We start from the raw sequence: 17,699 nt of genomic DNA, 5'->3' as shown, positions 1-17,699 counted from the left end.
ATAAGCTGAAATGCAAACTACATGGCACAATAAAACTGAGCTTTGCCAAATTTCCAAACTTTCTGCTCATCAAAAATAATACAAGAAACAAGTAAGGGAACCTGGCGCAGTGGCAGATGCCTGTAATCCCAGTACTCAGAGGGGCAGAGGCAGGCAGATCACAGTGAGTTATGGGCCAGCCTGGTCCACAGGGCAATGCCAGGAGAGCCACGGCTACACAGAGAAATGCTGTAAAAGGGAGGAGGGGCAGACTGGGGAAAAATACAGACTGCTCAGGTGTCACGACTTGTGTCCAGGATATACCAAAAAAGAGAGCTGGAAAAGTGGAACTCATATGTGCACTGCTGAAGGGGACTGCAGACAGTTTAACTACCAGCTACTTCAGAGGCAAGCAATTCCACTCTCAGATGACTTTGCCTAAGAGAAATAAAATATAAACACATATATTCATGAAAAAGCTTGTAAACAAATGTATTATCTTATTAATAAAAGTAAAAAAAATCTAGAATCCACAAATGCCTATGAAAGAGAGTATGGACTAATAAATGTCATTAAATCTTTATAAAGAAATGCTATTCAACAGTTAAAAACTATGATACTTTAAAAACACAACATGAACATCTAAAACATTTCTTTGAATGAAAGAAGCACATTCAAATATATAACAGATGCTACAGGATTAAATTCATATGAAATAAAAAATTTGACAAATATATTCTATGGTGATAAAAATAATTTTTCTAGATAGAATGGGTGGAAGAAATTGAGGAAATGAGCAAGAACGTCTTTTAAGAGTGAAGATGCTCTGTTTTGGGGTGTTAGTTACAGCACTGAAACTGGCCGAGCCCCACATAGCGGAGATGTTCAGTTTTTCCTTGACTACTGGCAAAATTTTTCAGAAATGTCTAAATTTAAAGAAAAAATTTAGCTAATCTCTGTAAGACAGAAAGAAAATAAGAAAAATTCTTCTATTATCAGAAAGAAAGAAAGAAAGAAAGAAAGAAAGAAAGAAAGAAAGAAAGAAAGAAAGAAAGAAAGAAAGAAAGAAAGAAAAGAAAAGAAAAGGAAGAAAAGCAGCTGAGTGTGGTGAACTGTACCTATAATTTTAGCACAGTATGAGTATAAGGGAAAAAGCTGGCAGAGAGTTTACGGCCAGCCTGGTCTACACAGTGAGTTCCAGGCCAGCCTGGGCTGCAGTATCACAAAGCAAAAAACAAAACAGTAAAATGAAAGTAGAAAGCACAATGAAATATAACATGTTAATTAAAAGCCTAGTATGAATTAAAATTGGTGAAAAACTTTTAATTACAAAGAATTTATGGACACAGTTTTACTTTTGAGTGTATGTGCCAATTCCAGTAATTATTGGAATGCCTCCAGCCCCACCCCCGCACAAAACAAATGAACAAATAAATAAATATGCCTGGTCAAGGCATATCCCTGAGCTTTGACTTCACTGGGAACCACAAGCGAATAAAGAAAAGACAAACAGAAGGACACACGTACAGAAGGCTGAGGTCAGGTGGACTGGGAGCTCCCATGGAAAACTTCAGCAGCTCAGAAGCTCAGCGTGTTTAGTATATTGAGTAGAACCAGGAAGTGGGGCCATTATACACAGCTGAGCAGTGAGGCCGGAGGGACCGGTGCAAACAGCTGACCAGGAGATAGGGTCATTATAAAGAAGGATGCAGGGTTTGGATCAGGAAGCTGCTTTAGGCAATCTCATCAAAGCGGTCTCTGTAAGGGGCAGGGTTCAGGCAGTAAACATCCAGGAAGACAGCTGCAGTGAGCATTTCTGCGCACACTGTCAAGGTTTGCACTCAGACCAGGGCAGGGCTTTGCCATCCCTCCCAGCGTCTCCCCAGGATGGGGGAAGGCCTTGCCATTTTTCCATAGGTCTGAGGGTAAGTGCCCATGTCCACAGCACAATTTTTTTCAGACCTTCACATGCTCAGGACTTAACTCCTTCCCCACATAAATGTTTGTTTTTTTTTAAAGGTGTTACTTAGTAGAAACTCAAAGCACATTAAATAGTACAATAGTGCTAGAGTAAAAATACTAATACTATCTTTTCAGTCCTTTAAGAAAAATAAATTTGAGACAAGGACTTATACTATAGCCAAAGCTGGCCTGGGACTCAACTCACCAAGTGATTCCAGCTAGCCCGACACCTAGCAATCCTCCTGTTCAAGCAAGGGGCATCCTGAGAGTACAGTCCTGAGCCACCACACCTGCCTCTTTGTGATTCTTTACACTACCAGCACAAAGGTGTCTGTTTCCAGTCTTGACCAACTGCTTGTTTCCCGATTCTCAAATGGCATGGAAGCTTTCCAATAATCCCCTCACATTTCAGGGAAATTTTGCAATTACAGAATGAAGAACTTTTATCGTCCTATTCCTATGCCACTTTAGGATAAGAAACAGCTACGGAAACTATTTTGATACACAAGAATCATTCAAAATACTACAGAAGACAGTGATGTAGTATTTTTTACTTTTTTGTTTTTGTTTATTTTAGACAGGGTTTTCTCTGTATAGCCTCTGGTGTCCTAGACTTGCTTTGTAGACCAGGCTGGCCTAGAACTCACAGAGATCGCCTGCCTCTGTCTCCCACAGTGCTGAGATTAAAGGCATGGGCCACGGAGCCTCACTAGTGATGTGCTCTTATATTGGGAGTAGTTTGTTGTCTGTTTTCTGACTGAGAGTTAACACCTTATTGTGAAATATCAATTCCTGTTAGTGTACGGGAATGGGTTGTTAGATATGGAATGTTTTGTTCTCAACTTATATTCTGTCTATGTACTAAGTCTTTATGCTCAGAAATGACTATCACAACGTCACCGCAGGGCTGCTCAGAATGCTGTCCTCAGATCTGCAGAACTAGCATGGTCTGGGAGCCTGGAGAAATACCACTTACTGGGGCCCGCCACAAACCTTCAGAGAACGCCAGCGGGTTACCACACTCCCCAGGCTTTGCGTGTGCCCACTGCAAACCTCAGGGAACCCCAGTCTCACCACACTCCCTAGACATGAGCCCAGAGAAGACAAGAGCACTCTGTCAGTGACTACTACTTAAAACATACAACTTAAGGACAAGTCATCAAATTGGTGCTGCCAGTGAAGTTTTATGACAAGAACATTCTGCCAAGTATATGTGTGTATGTATGTATGTATATATATGTGTGACCAATAAATAACAAATATATAAGACCAATAAATGTTGAATGAGTGTCCCTCCTAATTACGTTAACTTAGGACTCCATAATGAAAATCATAGTATTACAAAGCAAGAAGATTTGGATGTTGGAAACTTTTGTTTCTTAATGATAAATGCCAACCTCTTTATTGTATTGTTTATACCAACTCACTTCGATGATGAAGAAGCTACTGAACTCTATATACTGCTGATGGTATTTTAACCTATGGATTTTTTCATATTATTTTAAAAGGAGAGTATAATTCACAACAGGCTGCAGCTACCCAATACCGTAATGTATCTACTGGGGCAAATATATTTAACTACACAGAAAAAGAATGAGGTATAAGTTATGAAACTAGCATAATATGATATAGTGTGAAACATCTAGAAATTTAAAGACATTTTAATAAATATTTTAGTAATACTTATTTAATAAAATAATACTTGATATTAATTCCAAATTACTTTTTTTTATTAGCCACGTGTGGGTAAAGATCAACATGGTATTGTTTTGCTCAAATAAATAATTTGCACAATTAAGTAATTATAGAATTAAGTTGTAGGTATAATACCTCCCACAAAAGCCCCAAATTTGAAAACTTCTGATTTAGTTGGTACTATAGATGGGATGAGGAATTCACTTAGTTTAAATCAGTTTTGCTCTTTTCTTGTCTGGTCTCTCATACATTTGACTAGTGATCAAGTAATTACTCTGCTGTTCCAATTAGCTGAGAATATGAAAAGATATGATAAAGGAGAGTACTTCACCCATGGGCTCACCATCATAGGACTCAACAGCTGTCATACAATCACTTTGCCAACATTGTACTTATATGTCATGCCAGTCATATACTGCATCCATTTTGGAAAAGAAAAAAAAAAAAAAAACAGTTGGGTGGTGTCCTAGTTAGGGTTACTATTACTGGGATGAAACACTATAACCAAAGCAAGTTGGGGAGAAAAGGGCTTTATTTTGCTTATACTTCCACATCACAGTTCATCATCAAAGGAAGTCAGGACAGGAACTCACACAGGGCAGGAACCTGGAGGCAGGAGCTGATGCAGAGGCCATGGAGGAGGGCTGCTTACTGGCTTGCTGCTCGTGGCTTTCTCAGCCTGCTTTTCTTTATTTTTTTTTCAATATTTTTTATTTTTTTATATTAATCACAGGTTATTTACTTTGTATCCCAGCCGTAGACTCCTCTTTCATTCCCTCCCAATCCCACCCTCCTCCCTCATCTCCTCCTTGCTCCTTTCCAAGTCCACTGCTAGGGGAGGTCCTTCTCCCCTTCCATCTGACCCTAGCTTATCAAGTATCTTCAGGACTGGCTACAGTGTCCTCCTCTGTGGCCTAGGAAGGCTGCTCCTCCCCCGGAGGTGGGGGGGGGAGTGGGGGTGGGGGGAGGGGAGTCAAAGAGCCAGCATTGAGTTCATGTCAGAAATAGTTTCTGTTCCCCTTATTAGGGAACCCACTTGGATACTGAGCTACCATGGGCTACATCTGAGCAGGGATTCTAAGTTATACCCATACATGGTCCTTGGTTGGAGAAACAGTCTCATAAAAGACCCCTGTGCCCTGATATATTTGGTCCTTGTGAAGCTCCTGAACTCTCCAGATCATACTAACTCCCCCTTCTTTCATATGATTCCCTGTACTCTGCCAAAGGTTTGGTTATGAGTCTCTGCATCTGCTTTGATACACTGCCAGGTAGAGTCTTTCTGAGGCCCTCTGCGGTAGGCTCCTGTCCTGTTACTTGTTTTCTCCTACTTCCAATGTCCATCTTTCTAAGTGAGGATTGATCATCTTACCACGGGTCCTCTTTCTTATTTATCTTCTTTAGGTGTACAGATTTTAGTATGTTTATCCATCAGAATGGCTAAGATCAAAAACTCAAGTGACAACACATGATGGAGAGGTTGTAGAGAAAGGGGAACCCTCCTCCATTGCTGGTGGGAATGTAAACTTGTACAACCACTTTGGAAATCAATCTGGTGCTTTCTCAGATAATTAGAAATAGTACTTCCTCAAGATCCAGCTACAGCATTTCTAGGCATATATCTAAAAGATGCTCAAGTACCTAACAAGGACATTTGCTCAACCATATTTGTAACAGCTTTATTCGTAGCCAGAACCTGGAAACAACCCAGATGTCCATCAATGAAGGAATGGATACAGAAATTGTGGTACTTTTACATAATGCAATACTACTCAGCAATTAAAAACAAGGAAACCATGAAATTTGCAGGCAAATGGTGAGATCTAGAAAAGATCATCCTGAGTGAGGTATCCCAGGAGCAGAAAAACACACATGGTATATACTCACTTATATATAAGTGGGTACTAGACCTATAAGTTAGGATAAACATACTAAAATCACCCTGCTTTCTTATAGATCTCAGAACCACTCAGGGATGTCACCATCCACAATGGCTGGGCCTGCCCCCATCAAGCACTATAGAAAAAAAAAAAAAAAAAAAGCCTATAGACCTGCCTATAACTCAGCCTTATACAGGCATTTTCTTAATGGAGGTTCTTCCTCTCAGATGAATTTAGTTTGTGTCAAGCTGACAAAACTATGCAGCATAGCTAGCATCTGAGTTTCTATTTTTCTTTTTGCTAGAAATTCATGACATCACAGTGCATACACACTCTAAGCACATTAGAATATATAATACCACTAAGAAACCTTAAGCAGACATAATGTAAAAAGGCTTAATTTGGTATTTTTAATTAGAGTTCTTATGTTTGATGAACCAAAGTATTTTGAGGTGTTCATCTCCAAAGATAGTAAAAGCTCATTTACTCATTCCTTTGGGTATCCACTGAGAAATGAAAGGGAAAAGTAAGGCTGAGAGAAAGGTAGGAAGGCAATTTGCATGAGTAAATTGGACTCCAGTATCTGTCAATCACAACAGCATCCCCAACAGTTTTTCTCATAAAGAACTGCTTCACCTACTAAAGCATTAGCATAGCATTAGGATCGATCAGAAAATTTCATGAATACAGTCAATTCTTAATCTTCAGCAATTTTATCAACATTTTTTTTAAAGTACTCATTATAGTCCTAATCTCTTTCTTCCCAAAGCAACAGAAAGAGAAAAACCCAAATGGTTTGGCCACTATAAGTTAAAGACCCTTCAAACACTAGTCAGCCAAGTTTGACCCTAGCCCGCTCACCCACTCCCCACCTCATCTCCTTTGCCTCTCTTACCCTCTCTCCTCTAGTATTCCCTGAAGAATCTCCCAGATACTGTGTAGTCCGGAGGCCTTGTGATGTTACAGTACACACCTTCAGCTCTGAGCGTCTGCACGGGGGCCAGGGCTGACCTTTCAGGCTTCTCTTTTCTTCCATGTTTGAAAAAGATACGAAACCTGCTTGTCTCACAGACCCACTTATATGTGACAACTATGGTTGTCACCCCACAAAACAAACATTTTAAAACACAATAAAACGGCAAGAATTCAAGGTAGCTCAAAGGAGGGAGGCCGTGGATTTGAGGAACCCCATGACAGGACTTTTGGGGTTTCTGGAAGCGTGGATAAAGTGCTGTCTCTCTTAGTGAGAGAGAGCTTAGAAGAGTAGGGGTCCCTATGCCATTCTGCAATGCGCTACGCTTCCACCACCCTCCTACAGAAAGTCAGCGCTGGTAAGGAGGCCAACGGGAAGGCCAGAAAGGGTGTGGCACTGCCCTGTCTGTTCTTCAGGCATAGTCACACCTTTTTACAGCACGTCTCCCTCATTCTGCTGTAACTGTTAACAACTAACCTTATTCTGCTATAACTGGTAATGACTACAACCTTCACACACTTACAAACTACTGATGGGGACTGTGGAGGAGAAACTGTTTTCAGAAAAATCACAACATATAGAATCCTAAGAATTTACTCTAAAATTTAGCAACTCGCCATTTAAAAAAAAAAGAGAGAGAGGGAGAGAAATTCCTAAGTTGATATATTAAAACCAAAAGGATAAGGAAGAACACCTCTTTCTCCTAAATATGTTTTTACCAGTTTGTTCCTATCTCAACCTTCCCCAAAGTATTTATTTTTCTACACATTTTTGAAAGGAGAATTAACTCCATTCAGTAACATCTATAATTGGTAAACACTTAAACAGAACTTTATGTTTTCACTTGCAAAAGCTGACTGAGAAAATATCAAGTGATGTTACTGAAATGAGTACGAACTTCAAGTACCTCTTTGTGGTCAAGTGGCTGAATTACAAGTAATCCTCCAGGGCAAGGCTTATTATCATTTATGCACTTAGAAGAAATAATTAAAGTTGATAGGTATGAGGGCTATGATCCCAGGTACTGAGCTGCTGAGATGGGAGGATCATGAATTCAAGGCCAGATTGGACAATATGGCAAGATACTGTCTCAAAAACAACACACACATAAACACATAAAAATAGTAATAAATATTAAAAATTCATACTCCTTGCTTAGTAATGTGGTGCACACCTTTAATCCTGCACATCAGGAGGCAGAGGCAGGAGGATCTCTGAGTTGAGGCCAGCCTGGTCTACAGAGTGAGCTCCAGGACAGCTACGGCTACATACAGAGAAACACTGTCTCAAAAAACCAAGCCAAACAAACAAACAACAACAACAACAAAAAAAAGTAGCACTAGTCATAAAAATCAGGAATTAATTTATGAATTTTCCTTCCTTTTATTTTTGTTTTTTGAGACAGGCTGTCATGTAGTCCAAGCTGGCTTTGAACCCCTAATCCTCCTGACTCCCCCTCCTAAGTGCTGGGATCATAAGAATGTACTACCAAGCCCAGCCATAAACTCATATTTTTAGTTTTCTGCTAAACCACTAAAGTCCTGGTAAAGACTTTAAAGACTAACTTATTTTGTTGAGATATAATCCATACACTGGTAGTTTACCCTTTTAACTCATCCAATTCACTGTCTTTAAAGAGTAAGTTTAACAGCTTCACACTACCACCACTGAGTTCAGGACATCGTCATTACTTCTAAAGAAAACCTTGTGCTCATCACTACTCATTTTTATTCCTGTTCGCTCTCCCCAAGCAACTACTCATTTACTTTGTGTCTCTATGGATTTGTTCTATGGGAATCTCTCTCTCTCACACGTACACACACACACACACACACACACACACTCACTCCCTAGCAAGCATGTATATATACTAATTAACTGAAAACAATTCTTGTGATTTATAAGTATCAAAAAAAAAAATACACCATTCTCGGTTCCTTTGGAAATTCTGAGAATAACTAAGCACTTATAGGGATGTATATTAATATACGTATAATATGTATATTATTAATATACATATATTCAAGTTTGATGTAGGATATATATGTGTATGTTTATGTATATATGTATGTGTTCATGCATATATATGTGTGTTTATATATGTGAATATATGATTACATGTGTTGTTTGTATGTGTATCTGTATACAGCCAATATTATATGCTCCCTGTGAAGGAAAGTTCCCAGAAAGATGCTGTGCTTTCAGACCCAATCTTCTGCAAAGCAAGTTAACTGGTTAGAACTTCAGTGACTGGGGAGAGGTTGGAATGTTGCAAGTCCAGAACTTAATCACAATTTACCTTGGGTTACCTTTAGCTCCTTAAAACAGTCAGACCTTCCTTGCCCATCCCTTTTTCAGACCTAACATCTTGTAACTAACAAATACAAATCTTTTGGAATGTATTAACTTAACAAACCCCTTGTTCCCACCAACCAAAAGGCTAAGAAGTAACCTTTGTTCCTGGGTTATTCGTATTTGACTCCAAATAAATTCTCTTATCCCTTTGAGATGAGAGCTGTTTTGCGTGGACATGCCATACACTTGGTCTGATTGTGAAACACACAAGCAGCCCTTACTAGGGAATTACGAATAGCATTATGACTTTAATTCTGATAGAATCTGACATTTATATCTCCCTCGCCCTCAGAATGAGCCACAGACTGAGGCTTCCTTGTGATGAAGTGGCCACACTAGCAGATAAAGGAAAGAGTTACATATGTGGCTACAGGACCAGGTTCTAGGACCTCTGCCTAGAAAAGCCACCTTAACACCATAAATGTTTTTTTAGGACACTACACTACTATCTGTCTTTTTGACAGATTTTAAAACTTCTAGGGAGAGCAACAGAACCAAAAACTCTGGGCCCAGGGGTCTTTTCTGAGACTGATACTCCAGCCAAGGACCATGCATGGAGATAATCTAGAACCCCTGCACAGATGTAGCCCATGGCAACTCAGTGTCCAAGTGGGTGACCTAGTAAGGGGAACAGGACTGTCTCTGACATGAACTCAGTGGCTGGCTCTTTGATCACCTCCCCCTGAGGGGGAATGCAGCCTTGCCAGGCCACAGAGGAAGACAAAGCAGCCAACCCTGATGAGACCTGATGGGCTAAGGTCAGATGGAAGGGGAGGAGGACCTCCCCTATCAGTGGACTTGGGGAGGGACATGGGAGGAGAAGAGGGAGTGAGGGCAGGATTGGGAAGGGATCAGGGAGGGGGCTACAGCTGAGATACAAAGTGAAAAATCGTAATAAATAAAAAAATAAATTAAAAAATACAAAACAAACAAACCCTTCTCCAACACATCAGTACAGCATTAACAGCTTTAGAGGCCAAATTACAGTCTCTTTTGAAATTAGTTAATGGTAGCCCTAACAAGGAGCAAAAGAGGAAGGTTTAAAAGAAAGAGAAAGGAGGAAGCGGGAAAAGCAGGCAGAGAAAGGGAAGAAAAGGTGGCTTTTAAGGAAAAGGTTACGGGGGGGGGGGAGGAGAAGGGGAGTGAGGAACAAAGAATTTGAAAAAGGAAATGTGCATGTCAGGAAAAAAGAGAGAAGAGGCTGAAGACCACAAAGCTTGCTATATTCATGTGTGAATGTTTTTCAAAGGAAGCATTAAGGTGGGTTTGGAGGAACTAGATTCACAATTATGGGGAAACTAAGAAGTAGAAGGCTGACCTCTCAAAATACTTTGAGCAGCTACATTTAAAATTTCAAAATAAACACTGACCTCCAGTCTCCTCCAAAGATCCATACTAGGAACCTGCTGTCTCTCCCGCTTCTCTAGGTTCATTTATTTTGGATTTTGCACAACTAAGGACTTGAACAACAGACACCAGGCTAAAGTAAGGAGTGGCGATATACAGAGACCCTAACAGTGCTGCTCTCCTGGAGCAACCTGCAGCTCCTGGTGGCCACCAAGGCCATGTGGTAGTAATTAGGTGGTGTGCTCCGTCAACCCGCTCCTGCTCTTCTTCTAGGAAATGATCATTATGCCATATTAATGAACATAGCACACTGGCTTGAATTCCCTCAAGTGCTTCCCCCTGGAGACAGAAAAGTAAAGAAGAGAAATGTGACAGATGACTTCTGCCTTTCTCGCCCAATACGGCTCTAAATACCTTCCTATGTCTTTTCTTTACAGAGAAATGTTTTTGTGGATCTAAAATGAACAGTTTCCTTAAATATAATTTCTGATTATTTAATTTTTCAGGCCTTGAGAAGCTACCATGAATATTTAATGTATGGAAAAAGCATTGCGTTTTAATACGCACACGCAATCAAACCTGATGTGGAATTAAACACCTAAGACTTGAGTGCTGGTGACAATCTTTTCTATTCAATGATGAGACAAATATACCTAAAACGAAACTCAGTAAACAAGATAGGAGACCTTAACATGGACAGAAACTCACAACTAGAACACAGCTGCTTGGGACATGGAGAAAACACATACTTGCGATCATTTCTGGTCTTCATTATTGCAAATCAGTTTTCATAAGGCAGCCATTAAATAGTTGGTGAGGAAGGGCTTTTAAGAATAATTCTTAATTCTCTAATAATTCTCTAATCAACTGTAGCACAGTTTAGAGAGGAAAACACACTGATTGACATGGCTGTGTCTTGTTTTTTTATTTCTATGAAGTCTACTTGCTTCAAATAAGATTATATTACAAAACATTATATATAAAAGTATTACAAAAGGTGTCCTCTATACTTTTATACCACATAAGATTATGAAAGATGAAAGAAAACAAAAAATCCAAAGGTAATATCAAGCCTAACACACTACTGCCACCTAATGCTTAGTAAAATATTGTCTAGAAAGTCAACAATTCATTGTTTTGTTTAACAACTAACAAAACATGATTTTTAAAACAAGCCTAATTTTTCAAGGTTTTGGCTTGGAAAAAATGTAACCCAAAGGTGTGATTAACCATCAAAAATTTCTTATTTACCACTTCTCTACAACACTGTGTCAGCCAATATGGCTATTTAAGACAATGGGAGGATCCCTGTCCTTAAGGGTCTCAGTTTTCTACAGGGAAAAGAATAGACATTGGAATGATCAACTAACTATAAGATGAGGTACTAGGAGAAAACATGAAAAAGCTGCTCATTTTGGCAGGGGACTAATAATAAAAATAATATAATAAAGGAGGCATTGACTGACATCTGAGGAAGAAGTCAGCCTGTGGAGGAGATATGGAGGAGTAGAGAGAAAGAACATCCTGGGTAGAGAGAGGATACAAAAGGATAGCAAGTAAGAAAGGCAGACACCAGAGTTATAAACAAGAACTGCAAGGCAGACAGAGAATGGATGAGGGTAACTTTATTTAAAAGGTTTGAATGAGCTAATTTTAAAATGAAGCATCTTAGAACGCTAAGGCTTGCCTCTATTTAAAACTCCACATTATTTGCCTAATAAAATATAGCTTTGTTGCTAAGAGAAAATGAAACGAACATCTATCCCAGAGATGAGCAAGGTGTGACAGTTGGCTTTCAGAGCACAGGTTAGATAAACCATAGGTTCAAAGACAAAGTCACTTTACATGCTAGCCTTGGGTTAGCAGGGGTCAAGAACAACCTAACATCATCACTGAAACTGAAAGAAATAATGGAAAATAGAGAACAATGCTGCCATGGTACAGAGTAGTCAAGAAGCCAACTGCTTTTTGAGATTCTGCTCTGGAGAGTGCAAGGAGTTGGTGCCACCAAGGACAGAACAGTGTGTGGATCAGATCTCTGCCTTTGGAAAGTTCACTTTGGCTGAAGTAGCCACAGGCATAGACAATGAAAAATAGGCTATGCTTAGTAGAATGTTAACAGGTTCTAGCCTACCAGAAGACCACAGCAGAGAAGAGACTTTTAAAAACTGTTTATTTGTGAATTTCACATCATGCATCCCAATCCCACTCATCTCTCCCTCCCCTCATATCTACCCTCCATCCTTGCAAACTCCCCCCAAATAGGGGGAAAACATTGTAGAAGTGTATCACAGTGTGTCCTACAATACACTCTCCTGTCCACACTTCTTTCGCTTGCAGATGTTCACTGCGATGACTCATTGAGCACCTACGAGGCCTCAGGATTCTGTTACTCACTCTATCAATACTGGAACCCCACTGGGACCCCTTAATGCACTCCAGCAGTTCATCAATGGCGGAGATGTTGGGGTGGGACAAATCCAAACCCTGGATCTGGCCCTGAGAGGTATCTGAGCTGGTCAGCCCAGTGAATGTTGCACTCTCCTGCTGTCGAGTCTGGCTCACCAGCAAACCCCAACACCAGGGCCAGCTCTGCCCTGCTGCCCAGGAGAGTTGCAAGGTCTGTTCTCCCGAGTGCAGCCAGGGAGGGACAAGGCCAGTTCTCCCACTCTCATGCACTCAGGGCCAGGTCTCCCATCTGCCATATGTGGCAAGGGACAAGGGAGAGGATGAGGGCTTCTCTCCCTCATTTGCTTCACCACACAGCAAACAAGTTATGGGGTCAGCTCTCCCACACTCAATACCTCAGGGCCAGCTCACCTGTACCCCTGCCATCAGGGTTAGCTCTACTATGTTGCCCAAGTGAGGTGCAGGGCCTGCTCCCCGAATGCTGCGGCAGGTGAGGGGCAGGGACAGCTTTCCTGCTCTCATGCCTCCAGGGCCAGCTCTCTCAGGATGCCCAGGTGAGGAGTGGGACCTCAGATATCAACACATCCCTGGGTGGCAACCCAGACTCAGGATGTCCATCTGTCTTTTGGTGGTAACAGACTCCTGTTGCTGCAGGACCACAGACCAAGACGTGACCCCTGGTGGCAGCACAAGCCAGGGCCCCGCCATGGTCCCAGGTGATATCACAGGCTACTCACATCAGGCTGTTTCTCCCTACCCTTGAGACTCCAGTTCTGCCTCTCCTCACTGTTCCACATCCTTCTGTTTCTCTTTTTCTTCCATTTTTCCATCACTTACTAGCTCCTCTTAGTGGCGCATGGGGTCATCTCAGGAGTGGTGTCAGGACTACAATGCCCTGCTCATGCATTATGGCTCCATTCAGGGGTCATCTCAGGCATGGTCTGACACCCTGGTCCTGCACAGCTCCAGACTGGTGATCATCTCAGGCCAGGGAGTCGTCTCCGGCTCACTCCTTGTTCAGGCCTGCCTGAGTGGCCCCAAGTGAGGGTCATCTTTCTTGGGCTCATTCCTGCCCAGGACCCATGGTTCCAGAAGAGGTTCTTCTAGACTCTGTCTCACTCCCCGCCCTGGGAGCCTGTCAGGACCTGTGTGGCACCAGACTGCTGGTCTCCCTTTTTTTGTGGAGAATGTTAAGCTACTAATCATTCAGATGTTCTTAGGTCAGATCACTGATCGTAGACACAGCCTCTCTCCTCTCTGTCACCTCCAGTGCCTTTAGGATCAGGGAAGACAGACCTTTTGACTAAGGGTATCTTCAAGACAGCAGAAGTGGACCTTACCAGAAGGTGCAAGAATGGGCAAGAATGGGAAGGTAAGTTTCCATTACCAATGATGGCAGGTGAGGTTAGTTAAGCCAATCTTCTCAATAAATACAACATTAGAGCCCAGATAAAATTTAGACATTCATTTATTCCAATACAAAGTATAAGGTTTCACTTGGTATTTCCAAAACAAAATTAGGGATTGACTGACCTCTCTATCATCCCCTGACTGCTTTATACTCTTCCACTAGCTTTAGTAGCCTCCTTACTGCTTTTATTTCAAATGTCTTAATGCTCTATCTCCTTCATACAAGTCTTTTGAAATCTAGGTCATTCTACTTTTCAAATTCATCTGTTTCCTCAGCAAATTTCATCATTGCATTTTTCTTTACAGCACAGGAAAATTCCACTACATATATGTACCACACTTGTATTATCCATTTGTCTGTCGATGAATATCTGGGTTGGTTTCATTCTCTGGCTATTATGAATAATGCAGCAATTAACATGGATATACAGTTATCTTGGTACAGTGCACAGTCCTGTAGCTATGCTTGGGAGTGGGATAATTGGGTCACACAGTAGCTCTATTTTTAACGTTCTGAGGAGCATCCACACCGATTCCTTTAATAGCTGTATTAGTTTGCACTCCCACTAGCAGGAATAAGGTTTCCTCTTTCTCCACATCTTCACCAGCATTTGTTGTCATTTGTTCTTTGTGATGCTAGCCATCCTAACTACAGTTATGGAATCTCAAAGTAGTTTTAATGTGCATGCCCTTGACGGCTAAGGATGTTAAAAAGTTTTTAAAATACTGACTGTTAGATAATTTTATGTCAACCTGACACAAGCTAAAGTCAACTGAGATGAGGGAATTTAGTTAAGAAAATATCTCCATAAGATCAGATTATAGGCAGGCTTGTCAAACATTTTCATAATGAGTAATTGGTTGGGGAGGGGCCAGGCCATTGTGGGTGGGGCTATTCCAGGATAGTGGTCCTGGGTTCTATAAGAAAACAGAATGAGCAAGCCATGAGAAGTAAGCCAGTAAGCAGCACCCTGCCATGGCCTCTGCATCAGCTCCTGCCTCCAGGTTCCTGCCCTATTGAGTTCCTGTCCTAATTTCTTTTGATGAACAGTAATATGGAAGTGTAAGCCAAATAAGCTCTTGCTTACCAATTTGCTTTTTGGTCATGGTGTTTCACCACAGAAATAGAAACCCTACAAGACACTGACTGACTACTGTGCATACATACATACCCACATGCACATGTGTGTGTCTGTCTGTCTGTCTGTCTGTCTTTCCTGTCCTTTCTTTTCTTTTTTGAGAGTTGTTGTAGAGGAATTTGAATCTAGCAACATGTCTGCTCTGGCAAGGGATCACATCCAAAGACCTTCTAGATCTATGTGATCCAGCTATAATGCATATATACTCTGGATTACAGTATGATCTGGCTGGAATAAAGACACTCCCTTAGTACACACCTTTAATCCCAAACAAAGAAAGTAAAGTTAGTTTACGGAAGGAAGCAGCCATGTTTGAAAGTGAGGTCTAATTGAGGGGCAGACAAAGTAATGAGAGAATGATTTGACAGAATGAGTCAGAAATAAGATACTTCCAACTCTCACAGGACATGATAGGACAGGAAAGAGAGGCTACTTAAGAGCAGGATAGGGAGAGAATAAGTTTTTACCAGGAGTTTTTTACTGAGAGTTTCTTAAGGGGACAGTTTTACAGAGAGAGGTGGCAGAGAGAACAAGCTAGACACAGGTGAAGTCAGAAAAAGCCAGAAAATGAGGAGCTAGAAGATTAAAACATATTGACAGAAATAGCTTGAGGCCAGGCAGAGAGCAATTTAGTCAGAAGTCAAGAGAAGCCAGTTTAAATCAGTCAGCTTAGAGAAGAGTTTAGGCTAGAACAGCTGAGTTGAACCAGCCAGTGAAAGTTCAGAAAGAGCTGGAAAGGCTTAGGAATGGCTCTTATCTCATTCCCTAATCTAAGGGAAATAAAAACATTTACAAACTGTCCATTTCATTAGACTATTTCTTAATAAACAATTTTCTGTTTGGAAAATTTGCAGTTATAGGTATGATCTATATAGTAATCCTTTATCTAAAGACAAAGATTTTTCTCTCAAAAATAGTTTTAAAATCTTAAACACATCAAATAGATGATAACACAATAAGGCCAAAATCACAGGAAAACAGATGACCAAGGTCAAAAATGTAAGGTGCTCTGGTATGACATCACTCAAAGTTACCTTTACAAGCAGTTTGATTTCATATGCCCATTTGGCTCAAACAGGAGCATTGAAGACAGACTAAGAGATAACAGCTAAGGAACGGAAAACACAATAGCTAAGATAGGAATGGTGGAGCCATGACACTCTGAAACCCCAGCCTTAGGAGGTACATATGTGAGAGGTTTAAAGGTTCACATCTTATGAATGCAACCTGTGATGCTGTATCTAAGGAAAAATACTTGGTCTCTGCCCTGGTTCCAGGTACATAGCTCATAAAACCCTTGCAGCCCAGCTGTGAAAACAGACCTCTTTTATAAGCTAATGAGGAAAGTGATGACTGAGGCCTCTTAAATAGTGTCAGGATGGGGACTGGTCACTAGGAAGATCAATCATGACCCAAGAACTGGAGTTCTCAGCCCCACACCCTACTCTAAAGAGGAGTGAGCTGAGTTGAGTTGATCAGTTTCTTGGTTCACTGTTTGCTATTCTAACAGATTAACTGAAGCCAGGTGATCTGTAAAGAACATAACTTCATTTCTTATATGCCCGGGAGCAGCCTGTGCCTCAAGGGTGCTCTGTTGCTCTTCCCTGGCAAAAGGGTAAAAGAGATTGTGTGCAAGAAAGTGAAGGGGACCAAACTCAGCCTTTTACCATGAATATAATTCCCCAAATAACAAGTCTACACCTGTGATAATAGCATTACCTGTTATATTCTGCTCTCAACACTGATGCCTTAGAGACGAACTTCATACCACACAAGCCAACCATGATACAGAGGATCCTCTCCTCTGCCCTACTAGAGACTCAACCCTGTGTCATACTAAGCACACCACCTTTCTCAAACTGCATGCAGTCTTCCACAATCAAGGCCTTTGACTGCACCAACTGAGCTAGGCGCCCTCTCCTGTAAGTGACCAGAAGGTGTTCATCAAGGCCACAGTGACAGGAGGGTAAGAGCAAAGCTGCCTGTCCTGTCCTATACAGACAGCTGTAGTTGTCAAAGAGCTGCCAGGTATCCTGAGGCCTCTCCTCAGCCCTCCATAGCAACTTTGGCTCCCATTCCAAGATTCTCTTAATACCCAACAACTTAGCCTGCGGGCAAGACCACTTCTTTGTAATGTATCACAAGCATATTTAAAGAGTTGCTCTTCCCTACATTTGTTACAGCATGTGCAATCTTGATAACGTCTCATTCAAGACATTCAATGTATTAGATAACAAGCTTAATGGCAATCTAGACATGATCGATCAGTTATAATCAAGAAAGCCTCTAAATATGCATACAAACAGAAAATTTTATATTATATCCTTACACCACTAAGAGCATCGCCAGCACTTCAGCCTCAGGTGACATGGAATTTCCTTAAGATTATGGGACACACTCTAACAGCAGCATGTAATCTTCCAGCATGCTAATTCTTTTCCAATTGAAAGGTATCCTATAACATCATCAGTATCAATGGGAAGGGACCCCTGTTTTCATTATATATATATATCATTCCATATATATATATATATATATATATATATATAT

At 41.0% G+C, this 17,699-nt stretch overlaps 1 protein-coding gene and 1 pseudogene across 3 annotated transcripts in view; both read right to left on the bottom strand.

The window, feature by feature from the left end:
* Window positions 1–17,699, bottom strand: part of Dnajc24 (DnaJ heat shock protein family (Hsp40) member C24) — a 47,273-nt gene that overhangs the window by 22,103 nt on the left and 7,471 nt on the right. The window lies entirely within an intron of this gene.
* LOC129675621 (small nucleolar RNA SNORA17) lies at window positions 13,787–13,886 on the bottom strand (annotated as a pseudogene).

The sequence above is a fragment of the Psammomys obesus genome, unplaced genomic scaffold (assembly GCF_907164565.1).
Source record: "Psammomys obesus unplaced genomic scaffold, mPsaObe1.curated_primary_1811, whole genome shotgun sequence".
In the NCBI taxonomy this organism is placed as follows: Eukaryota; Metazoa; Chordata; class Mammalia; order Rodentia; family Muridae; genus Psammomys; species Psammomys obesus.
Note: the sequence above shows the minus strand (reverse complement) of the source record. Positions and strands in the feature narration are given on the sequence as shown.